This window comes from Coenobita brevimanus, chromosome 113 (assembly GCF_032717465.1).
Source record: "Coenobita brevimanus isolate Jiangsu-jjx chromosome 113, ASM3271746v2, whole genome shotgun sequence".
NCBI classification, from domain to species: domain Eukaryota; kingdom Metazoa; phylum Arthropoda; class Malacostraca; order Decapoda; family Coenobitidae; genus Coenobita; species Coenobita brevimanus.
In genome coordinates this window covers 6,991,252-7,003,374 of record NC_137066.1, presented here as the reverse complement: position 1 = coordinate 7,003,374, position 12,123 = coordinate 6,991,252, and positions in this window count along the sequence as shown.

The window sequence follows — 12,123 nt, the reverse complement described above, 5'->3', positions numbered from 1 at the left end:
TTTACCGATTTTCGTTAAAATTTTCAGCCGTAAATTGTGTAATACTAGGCCGTGGCAAGTCGAACTTCAGTACTGGTAACCTTATATCTTAGTAAAGAAGACAGTGACGTACGCCATTAACGTATATGTCACATTTCAGTTTGTATGTGGATCGTGATATACTGAGCACTTTAAAAAATCCCAATTTGGATAGAGTGGGAAGCTGTGGTCCTCAGAATTTTACCGTCCAGGATGCTAAATTATAATTGGCTGCCTAATTCAGCCATGCTTCTCAGCTAACCAATGAAAATGAAGCATTTATATAGTAAACACTACGCCAGTCTGTCTCGAGGTTGCCAGTTGCGTGGTAAGCCTGGTTATGAGTGTGTGTCACTGAGCTCTACAGTACGGAGAGGTTTTCTCATGGGTAGCCGCCAGGGCGGCGCTGGCGTAGCGGCAGCCATGTTACACCACGCCTGATGCCCGCATTTTTGTACTGAGCTGCTCCGTTGGTTTTTGAAAGCAGCTGATGATTCCGGAAAATGTAGTGCCATGGTCCACTGTGCAGCTTAGAGATACAAAAATGGGCACAGGAATTCATCGAAGTGGGATGGCGTTACATTTCACAAGTAAGAAATATATCTTGTTGCTAATTCTGTAACATTACTGCCCCCTGGGATGGGGCGGGAAGATTCTTCCCCAGTATCCCTGCATGAATGAGGCCACTTAAACAGGCTCATTTATCTCCAGAATTTCTCTCCATGTCCTCTTCTCTTCTGTTCACACTCTGTTGTAGATATTTCCATGCTTCTTCCGGCCTTTATCAATCTGGACACTCGGTTTCAATACATGGATAGTCTAAGGACTTCCCACACCATTTCAGTGCCATTACTTTGACGTAAAACAGCTTCAGCATCAGTATCATTTCAACGTTAATACCACACTATCTTTTCCATTTCTGCCATTACCTTTCTCTTAGTGCCGTAAAAGGTAAATTCTGCACTGAGCAACCTATACCGTTGTTTTATACTCACGGGCTAAATGTATTCCATATAAATCTTTGAACTAAGCAGAAAAAAGAAAGTCACAATTCATACATGTTTTTGTATTATAAGCGACGAGTGTAGGTGTTTCAATATGGCGGCCAAAATCACACGCTCGCGGCAGAGATAACCTCTCCATGCTATAGAGCTCAGTGGTGTGTGTGCATTATTTAGCGGTCCTTTAGGTTTGTGCGAAGTATTATACTTATTTATTTTAAAGAAACATATACAGATTAAGCTCAGTGTATTTTTCCTTGTTGGCAGCTTATGATAGTATTAATGTGAAGGGCAGATTTTATTCATTTAACTATATTTTGAGGTTAGCCAGCTGGAAAGTCATGTTGGATGACGGCGACAGATGTAAGCTTTTTTGCAGTATACTGATAACCACAGTGAAAATGACACTAGAAGAAGAATGCATATTGCTTATCACACAAAATTACTCCTTTTTCATATTTTAGTTTTGTTGACATGAAGTTTTTCTTTGCTATTATTCATGAGTCGAATTTTCACCGAAAATTTATAGTTAGGCTTAATATAATTTATCGCATTTTTATAAATCCTTAGTACAGTAATGGTGGTGATCACTGCGAGTGGTATACTTTCAGTGTGAAAGGAATGAATCATATAAGTGGAACAAAAATTTTACATTTTTTTTTCCAGGGCTGAATGGGATATTGATTTTTGAAATAGTGATTTGCAGCTCATTATTAATAGTGAATGTCATCCAAGCGCCAAACCTCACTGATTGACTTTTTTGCTTGCATAAAAGGTAAGTTCACATCGTTAGTCGTCAATAATTTTGATCAGAAACTCATCTCACTAATCTTATATAGGTATGTTACCAATTTCTATATTGTTACATCTTCATCCCTGCTTTGTCTAAGTATCTTAAGTGTCTGAACATATCAATCTGTTGAGTCTCCTTGCAGAAAGTTACAATGTGGAACTGACTAGGGTTAAGTAAAACCTAGGCCTTTTTATTGTCCCGATATAGATTACAAAGTGATTGATCAGTGATCACTTCATTTGTTTTAGTGCGAGCAGAAGATGCAGACCAGAGAGATCAGTCTTAAGTGTCTAGAACCTTGGACATTCCAACTGGCTCCGATTCTGGTAAGCCACTGTTCATTTGTGTGCAATTTACTCCTAATGTACTTAAAATTATGTCAAGAATGTTAACTTCCATTGCGATCATTCACAGGACTGGTGACACATAATAGTGTATATTGAAATACCAACAGATTTTGTAAACTTGATGCAGGTAAATGACTAGAAATCAGGGTCTGTAGAAGAGCATTATTCACTTGGTTAACGCCACCGTCTGACCCTGCATTATCATCGATGTTTTTATAATTCATAGAATACTATGTTAGAGACGTTGTAACAATAATTTTCCTCATTAGTTGATTCGGATCACATCCTTACACAATTCCCTGTAAGATAATACATTGTCTCGTAGGTCACACAGCATCCTTCTGAAACATACAAGCATACACAGTTCTGATGAAAGCCCAGCATATTATCGTCTAATCAAAAGGATGATTTGTTAGCGAGCTGGGATGGTAGGCTACTGTGAGTCACAGCACACACACACACACACACACACACACACACACACACACACACACACACACACACACACACAGTGAATACTTCCGGTTGGACAGGGGACTGTATACTCATTTTACCCCTGGATCTGAAAATGCTAATCACGACCCCCCTCCCTTTAATAAAATGCTGGATCCGGCCCTGGATTGGTAGCATTTGTGTATAGATTTGACGTTTTACAAAACCTTCTGCATTAGTGTTAATTGTGAAATTGTTCTTAAAAGTATTTGGTAAAGGTTTTATCACAAAACCTTTGCTAAAACGACCTTAAGACGAAAATGGCTTTATGAAGGGGTAACTCTGCCATAGGTATGGCTGATTTGGACATTGCAGTTCGTGTGTAGATTTCTGTTGACCGATACCAAGGGCACTGTAAAGACGAATTATTATATAATACATTGCTTGCATTGTATGTAGTGTATATTACAAAACACTGGTTCTTGTAGGATACAAAATATGAAATGAATAGCTCTGTCAAAATAAACAGGATGACTTTCCTGTAGTACCTATATATATTTAACAATAAATATATACATTATGGAAAGATGTATTGGCATTTACCTACTGATGATAATAGGATAACTAATTATAATCTGCCCATTACTCTATAATCGTTGTAGATGACGAAAGCCTTCCAAGCTGACCGAGAAAAAGAATATCCTGAATTAGTTTTGGGGCATAAATTTGGTTTTCATGATTCATTTCTTGTAGCCTACTTGAAACGACAGTCCCGAAAGCAGAGAAAGTATTATCAGTTTGGGACAATGACCTTAGTTAGTTATTGGCTTCTTGCAGGACTTGGTCTTCGTTGCAAATCCTTTTGGCGGGTCTTTTTGCTGGTCTTGCATAAGAGGGTCCAGGAGCATTCGGGTCTGAAGCCGCAAGTTGACCAACTGGGGTAGCAGATGTCCCAGCTGTTGCCTCAGCAGCATCGGGAACAGAAAGTAGAGGATCGTTAAAAATCTAGAATAAAAGATATAATGACGTGTTATTAATGTTTACATTACATTAAAATACATATATACATAAACTGCATACACAAATACGTTGATAGGGATACACAGAAACATTATTAGATAGACAGTATGTTTACTTCATGGATGGGGAAATGAATAATGAAGAATGCCTTAATATAGTGACATGCTATTTTTTACATTTTTACAGACACTTTCAACCCCAGAGGAGTGGATGCATGTGGCACTTGGCTTCCAAACATTGTGGAACTTCCCCAACTGCATTGGAACCATTGATGGGAAACATATCTAAATAAGGCCTCTACATGACAATGGCTCCTAGTACTTTAATTACAAAGGGAGTCACAGCATCGTCCTCATGGCCATATGTGATGCCAATTGTGAGTTTATATATGTTGCTAATGGCTGTAATGGGCTGGTGTCAGACAGCAGTGTGTGGGAAAATACAAGTATCAGCAGTCGTACTGCCACCGAATCAGGAGGTCTGCCAAATGATAGAGCGCCCCAAGGGAGTGAGAGGAGGCTACCATATGTGTCTGTTGTAGACGACGCCATCCCCTGGCAGCGTCACATTCTGAAACCATTCTCATACCAGACCCAAAGTATTAGGGAACGCATTTTTTCCTGTCGCCTTTCTAGGGCTCAGCGTACAGCAGGGAATGCGTTTGGCATTTTGGCCAACCAATTTGGAATAGGCCTCTTTCTGTCACCTATCAGCCTCTCTCTGAGCAAGGTTGATATTGTAGCATGACCATGTCAAGCAACATACGCCTGATGGGTCTTTGGATGCTGAAGACGTTTCAAGTTGTACAATTCACCCTGGTGACTGGCGTGAAACTCCGCAGGTGTTAGAATTACAAAGAATAGGGCGAAATGCTAGAAAAGTGGCCCAAGCTGTACACCATGAATTTATGGATTACTTTAATGAAGAAGGTGCTGTGCCATGGTGGTACTGAGTGATGAATAACCAGTAAATAGAAAAGAGAAAATGCAAAATGCATAAAAATTATTGATAGATGCAAAAAAGAACAATGGATTCCAGTCATGAAACTGAGTTGTGGATTGCTACCAAATCGCACAGCTGTTGGACTTTATGAAGACCGATGAGAGGGTCTAGAAAGTAAGATTTTTTACCTGCCCAGTAACAGATCGCCATGGCTCACTTGGCTGCCATAGGCGAGGACGTATGGCAACCCCGCACAACCCAGCGTTATCCTCCACAACCTTCAAAATGCAGCAGACTTGCAGTTTGACAGTTGCAGCTAAAGCTGCACCTTGAACACTGAGGGGGATAACGCTGGTTTGCGCGGGGTTGCCATACGCCTTTGCCTATGGCAACCAAGTGTGCCATGGCGATCTTATATTGGGTAAGTAAACACTTCAGTTAATGCAGCCCTACTAATTGGTAATCACAAAGTTCGACCAGCCGCGGGATTTAGTAGCAATCCACAGCTTATGGCTGGGATCTCTTGTTCTTTCTTGCGTCTATCAATATTTTTTGCACATACTGTACGTTCCATGTATCATTCATTAGTTAAGAAGTTTTCATTTTTCATTATTAGACTTATATGAACATCAAGAGGTAAATTATGCAAATACAGCTTTACATAATTTATATAAATATGGTTCTATATATGTGCATAGTAATCGTGTTGCGTGTTTTGTTTAGATGGAGGTATTATATTACGATACTTTGTAGCGTATAAGATCTATAGCGTTCTGTAATATACACTACATACAATTTAAGCTATGCATTACACATTCAAATCGTCTTTGGAGTGCCTTTTCTTTTACTCAACAAAACTCTAAACACGATCTGCATTGTCCAAACCAGCCATACCTACGGCAGAGTTACCCCTTCATAAAGCCATTTTCGTCTTCTTAAGATCGCTTTAGCAGCGGTTTTGTAATAAAACCGTTTGACCCAAATACTTTTGAGAACAATTTCACAATTAACAATATTAAAAAGCAGAAGGCAGTGATGAGAAATAGGGAGGTGAGTATGGAAGTTAAGAAGACACTGCATGATAGTATTGTGATCCCTACCCTGACGTATGGAAGCGAGGCATGGACCTTGCAAGAGGGGTACAAGTCAAGAGTGAGAGCAGTGGAAATGAGTTACTTGAGAGGAGCATGTGGAGTGACGTGGAGGGACAGGTTGACGAATGAAGAAGTGAATGAACGCTGTGGGGTAGATGTGGATGTGGTTGAGAAGATTAGGAGAAATACACTGAGGTGGTTTGGACATGTGGAGAGAATGGAGAATGAAAGACTGACTAAGAGGGTGTATGTAGGTGAGGTGGAGGGAGGGAGAGGGAGGGGTAGACCGAGGATGAGGTGGAGGGATGGAGTTGAGAGGTATATGAGGGAGGGGGGGGGTGAGTTGGGGTGAGGGTAGTCAAATGGTGGGTGACAGAGCGACTTGGAGGCGTTTTGTCTGCGGCCACCCTTTGCGGGATTAGGGCGTCGGGCTATAGATAGATAGATAAATAGATAGAAGGCTTTGTAAAACGTCAAATCTATACACAAATGCTACCAATCATTTAACATTATTGGAACCTTGTGATCCTGTCCAAAACACCTGATAGCCACAACCCCCTCGGCCACCTCCAGTCGAGTGACCTTGGGGCTTGCAGCTTGGGTGAATCAGTGAGGTACGACTCGAGTTTGTGGAAGGATAATACAAAATAATTTCTCAAAGGTTGACCTGAGTACAGCAGATCCAATATGAGTTTGCTCCCCAAATGGTGCAGATGCCATGTGTATTTATTAAACATGGATAGGCTATGCAGTGCACTAACGTGGCAATAAACAGGAGATTGTATGAAGTGATATGTGTTTGTGTACAGTAGGTCTCCTCACTCAAGCCCTTAACACATAATATGCGTATCATAATCATAATTTTATAAAGAGAGAGAGAGAGAGAGAGAGAGAGAGAGAGAGAGAGCATGCCTACATACCTCAGTATCAGAATGGTCTGTAGACATATCCTCTATATTGTTGCAGCTGTCCATGTTTGACAATGAACGTCTTATCATGTCACTATCAGTGAGGAATGACACATCCTGAAAACACCATAATTTAGGGATATAAACATCCTCACTCCCAGCTCCTGACTTCTTTGAAAGCTTCACTTTCTTGGATTCACGCATATGCTGGTTTCGTAACATGTCTCTTTCCTTTCTAATATCATCCATCATCATGGAAGCACCATGTTCCCTTATCTCTGCAGCAGTGACCTTTAGTGCTGCTATGCGTTTATTTCTGTTCTTATAACACTCAAGTTTAACGTTCTATATGCATGGATATTGACGATAAAGTTGTATCAACATATTTGTAAGTGGTCTAGACCAGCAAATACTAGGTGGCTCACTGTAGGACGCCGGCCTAGACATAGCAAGTTCCTGATGTGAACCGTGTTACAACGAAGTGAGAAGTGGGAGGCAAGTCTTCTATGGATCCCCAGTGTTAACTTACGTCTGGCAGCATCGTAGCTCCTCAAGCCACCAGGCACCACCTGGTGATTTCGCTTAACGGGGGCTCAGGCATTTCGATGGTTTGCCCGTCAAATGTGCCCAATGAAGAGCATGCCCACCGATCACGCCCGCTTGTGTGGACATGCCTTTAGGAGTGAATGCAGATAAAATGTAAGTGACGGTATCTAGGGCTGGGGCTGGTACTGTTAACCCGCCCCGTCCTGACTGATTTTCCACCACTGACTCTCCCGAATCCCAACCAATTGTGGAAAAAAATTTTTTTGGCTCAAACCTCAGCTTTTGGAGAGAAACATCAAAAATTCATAGAGAAATCGCTCACCTGAGATTTAAAATACTGAATACAGGTAGCAATACCTCTTACTGTACTGGGTTTTCTATCAGATTAGTTCCAAAGAAAATGAGCTCTATGGGAGGGTAACTATTCCATACCACTCATAAATGGTATTTATTCATTTATTTGGTACGAACTCATATGTAGTGCAAGAGTATATTGGTTGTCACACAGTAATATAGGCAATATAAGCATTGTTTCACTCTCCAAACACATCACCATACCTGAGCTTTTTTTGGTGACATTACCTGATCATCATTTCTGACTGTTTCTTCCTCTAATGCTATGTAAACACTGTCCTCCATTGTCATCGATTGGGGAATCACTGTGGCCTTGAATTTCATACCGTGGCATGACGTCTTTACTGGCCAGGTCACTGGTAACAGATAAATTGACAAGACAATGGCGTGCGGGGAGTGGGGGGGGAGGTCATGCGGGGTAATGCATTATCCCTGCCTGGCATCTTGTAGAGGAAGGTGTCCCGTGTATATGTACCAAAAATCAAGCACGAAATTTGAAAATTGTACAAATTAGGGACCTTGCAATTGCTGAGTGTTTATAATTGTCAATGGGAGTCACTGTGACAAAACGTTTGGACGTATATATACATCAACAGGATGCGGCGGGTTAAAGAAGAGGGGGAGTGGTCATGTGCGATTTACCACAAGGACTTGGGAAATAACTCTATCTTGTGCAGTGTTTGTGATAAGTCGGTGCATAAGAGATGTAGTGGTAGTAGAGGAAGACTGTGAGAAAAGGTTGATTTCATGTGTGTGGTGTGTCGGAGACAGCATGTGGAGATTGCCAGGCGTAAAAGGACTGAACTTGCTCGTGAGTCTCTTGAGTGTATGAAAGTTTTGTTATTTAGGAGACATGCTAAGTGCTAGAGGTGGGGCTGGAGGTACCTCTGTGGCTAGAGTGAGAAGTGGTTGGAAGAAGTTCAGGGAGGTGTTGCATCTCCTGACATTGAGAGGGCTCTTCCTCCGTGCTAAGGGATCTTTGTATGCGGCATGTGTTAGGAGTGTAATGCTGTGTGGTAGTGAGACCTGGGCAGTAAAGGAAGAGGATGGTCGCAGACTCAAACGTACAGAAATGGTAGTGAATAGGTGGATGTTCAGTGCATCCCCGAGTGTGATAGCTGGGGGAGTGGGGGCTAGGTTTACGATGGAAGAGTTGAGAGGTAGGATGGGATTGGAGTGTATTGGTGTTGTGATGAGGAGAGGTAGACTGAGGTGGTTTGGGCATGTGAAGGGGATGGGGAGTGATAAATGGGTGCAGAAAGTGAGAAGTATTAATGTTGGGGATAGGGTAGCGAGAGGTAGACCGAATAAGACCTGGGATGTGGTCACTGAGTGTGACCTCAGGAATAAGGGACTAATTAGAGAAGCGACCAGAGATCGAGCAGCATGGAGAGCTGCCATTAGGTGACCAAGGCCGATGCATGCAAGCGTGTTGGATCCTTCAAAAACGAAACGAAACGGAACGAAACGAACTACACAATTATGTCTGCATAGAAGTGGCTATTTTGTTAACTACTTGAAACACTTTGTCTCCATGTGATACAACTGAAGTTAATAAACAGTGCAGATTGTGAAGTACCCTACATTTTCTCAATTATCAGTGGCTATGAGGGAGCCTCAGAGATAAATGAGGCTCAGAACGGGACCTAGAGCAAAAAAGGTTGAGAAACCCTACTGTACCCTAACTGACAGCAGTGTTCGGTAATGGTTGATGATTTTAGTGCCCTGGTTTATGACAAGGTATTGTACTTGTACCTTTGCATCTCATCATTTATAAAAGTGATATACGGCTTGAAGTTCCTTTAAAATTCTTGTGCACTTTAATGGTCTGATAACCTTAGTGAGGCTGGCCACGATGATAACGATGATGATCATGATAATGATGATCATGATCATGATCATGATCATGATCATGATGATGAGGAGGGTGGTTATACATCTTTCATATGAGCAAGTTACAGCATGACGGAATCAGTACATGAAGTGAACTACAAAACGTTGATAAGTTGAACGGGAAGTGTGTCCGCTTGTCGGCATACAGTTACATATTGTAAAGGCCCTACAAGAATCAACGTGGTACTAAAAACCCACGAATAGAACTTCAATATATTGGTGAGTTGAATACAATAGAGAATAGATTAATATGAAATGTGTGGAATTAAATGCAAAATAATCTGAGTACAATCCGAAATGTGTGAGTTGAGGACAAGGAAACAGACGAGGTAGTAAAAGGAGTTGTGGGAGATCTGAGATTCATCAGCAGACTTACGATCAGCTGTCCAAAATAAACTATAGCAACGCATGAAAAAAAAAAAAAACTACAATACGTGGGTGAGCTGAATGCAAGAGGTGTGTGAACTTACTGTAATCCGACGAGTGTGTGTTGAATGTAATGGTGTGTTTGTTGAGTACAATTGGACAGGCAAGGTGGTGAATGAGAGAAGAAGGGAGTGAAATGAGATGTGGGAGTGTTGTTGAGTGAGGCACATCTGTTTTCCTGTTTACCACCTTCAGGCACAGGTCTGGGAGGTGTGAAGCAGCTACCCATTGAAACACCCTTTTGTATAGCCGTCTTCCTGTCCTTGTCTCTTTTTTTCTTTCATTTTTTCTTTCTATTTTCCTGTCCTTATCCCCTCTTCCTTTTGCGTCTGTCTGTTAGCTTCTGTAACGACTCTGTGTGTGTGTGTGTGTATGTGTGTGTGTTTGCTTCTACAACAACATTCACTCCATCTGTCTGTATCTCTTATCGTTCTTTTACTTTTTACCCGTCCCCGCCCCAGAGGGACTCGGGGACGGGTATTCTTTTCACTCTGTTTGTTTGTTTATCTGTCTGTCTGTAGACAACTTTACGCAAAAACAACTTGTACGATTTTGACTAAAATTACAGGGATGATGGGCTATGAAGTTCTGATCACCTAATAGAATTTTGGGCCAAATTGGGCCAAGGCCCAAGCTGTAGGGCCAAAAAATGTAAAAAAAAAAAAATCGTTTTTTTTTTCCATAAATCCATTCAAAATCGTCATATCGACGTGAAACCAAAACTTAATGGTGCAACTTTCAAATCTGCATCCTATATCATGCCTCATTGCATCAGGGGGGTCACCCCCCCGTTAGAGGTAGAGGGATCAGTGTCAGGTGGGTCGGGCCTAAAAATTTCAATTGGGCATAAAATCGTCAATTTTGACCCGATTAAGTCCAGATTCGATATTTGGCATCGTTTATTAGATATCCTGTTGTGTTTATACGTCACCACTAAAATGACTCCCGAGGACGGGTTTACTGTGTCTTGGCACCGCTTCTTGTTGTGTCTGCCAGCATCTTTCTTAGTGTATAATTGTTTTAGTGTCCTTGCCTTTGTTACTTTCTGTGTGTATCCATTTCTCTTAGATTTTTTTTTTCTCTCTCTCTCTCTCTCTTTCTGTGTGTGTGTGTGTGTGTGTGTGTGTGTGTGTGTGTGTGTGTGTGTGTGTGTGTGTGCTCCTATGCTTCTTTCTGTGTATGTATACTTGCCTTTGTTTCTCGCTCTACCTCTCGCTAGTCTGGCTATGCCTGTCACTGTGTCTGCTGATACATTTCTTTAATAAGCCTTCCTCTCCATGTGTCAGTAACCGTGTATCTCACTTTATTTCTTAGTCTCTAGAATGTCTTTACTTGTGCCTGTATTTTTCTTTATCTTTCTGCTTGTACTTCTGTCCGAGTTAGTCCGTACCATTCTTTAGTTTTATGTCACTCTGTCTCCCAGTGTTGCTCTATACCTTTCGGAGTCTGTTTTTGTCTTTGTATCTGTCTGGCTGTGTACAACTATCGGTGCATCTCTAACCATCTCCGTGTGTTTTTGTTGCTTATAATCCCAGTCCATCAATCCAAGCAAACCCATCGACCGTAAGTAAGCAGCTGCTCTGGGGGCCGTCTTTACAATTTTAGTACACTACATAGACTCTGCAGCGCCTCACTAGTGTGGGACCAAGGTCTTTCCCCACGGCAAAGTGCAGGGAGACATGATGAGCTTTTGTTACTGGGTGAACGCCGCAGCTTCTTAGCTCCACCCATGTTATACATCACCACTTCGTGTTGGCTTCTCGTCAGCGCCTGTATCTGTCTGTATCTCACTGTAGTTGTCTGTATCTAGGTGTATCTCTGCCTACTGTCTGGTGGGCGTGTTTCATCAAGGTGGAGGACCAATGGAGGGTCATGGTCCCTCATCTTTACCAGGAGAAATGCCACACCCGAAGCTTAGATCTGGGTCCCGCCCACTCTGGAGACTTCCTTTCCATTGCCTTTCCCATCAATACATATCATACTTACGGCACGGTAGCGATTGGATGTTGTTTGGAATCTGAGTCCTATATATCTATGTGTGTATGGAGGGACCTGGATTTAACATCAAGTATTGTGGCGTGTGTGTGTTGTAGAAGATTGATTCAAAAGTTTACTGATTTCGATTTGTAGAGTAAATAGGAATTCTCTCTCTCTCTCTCTCTCTCTCTCTCTCTCTCTCTCTCATTACCAAGAAAGACACGACTCCCAAGGCTTTCCCCCAGAGTTCCTCCTACTCCTGGGACCTCTCTCGGGTGTGGTGGAGGTAGGGAGGTACACATTTGGGTCGGGGGTGAGGAGATGGTAGCGACCCCATTCCTCCCTCTGGCGACTTCCGCAAACACGTAAATA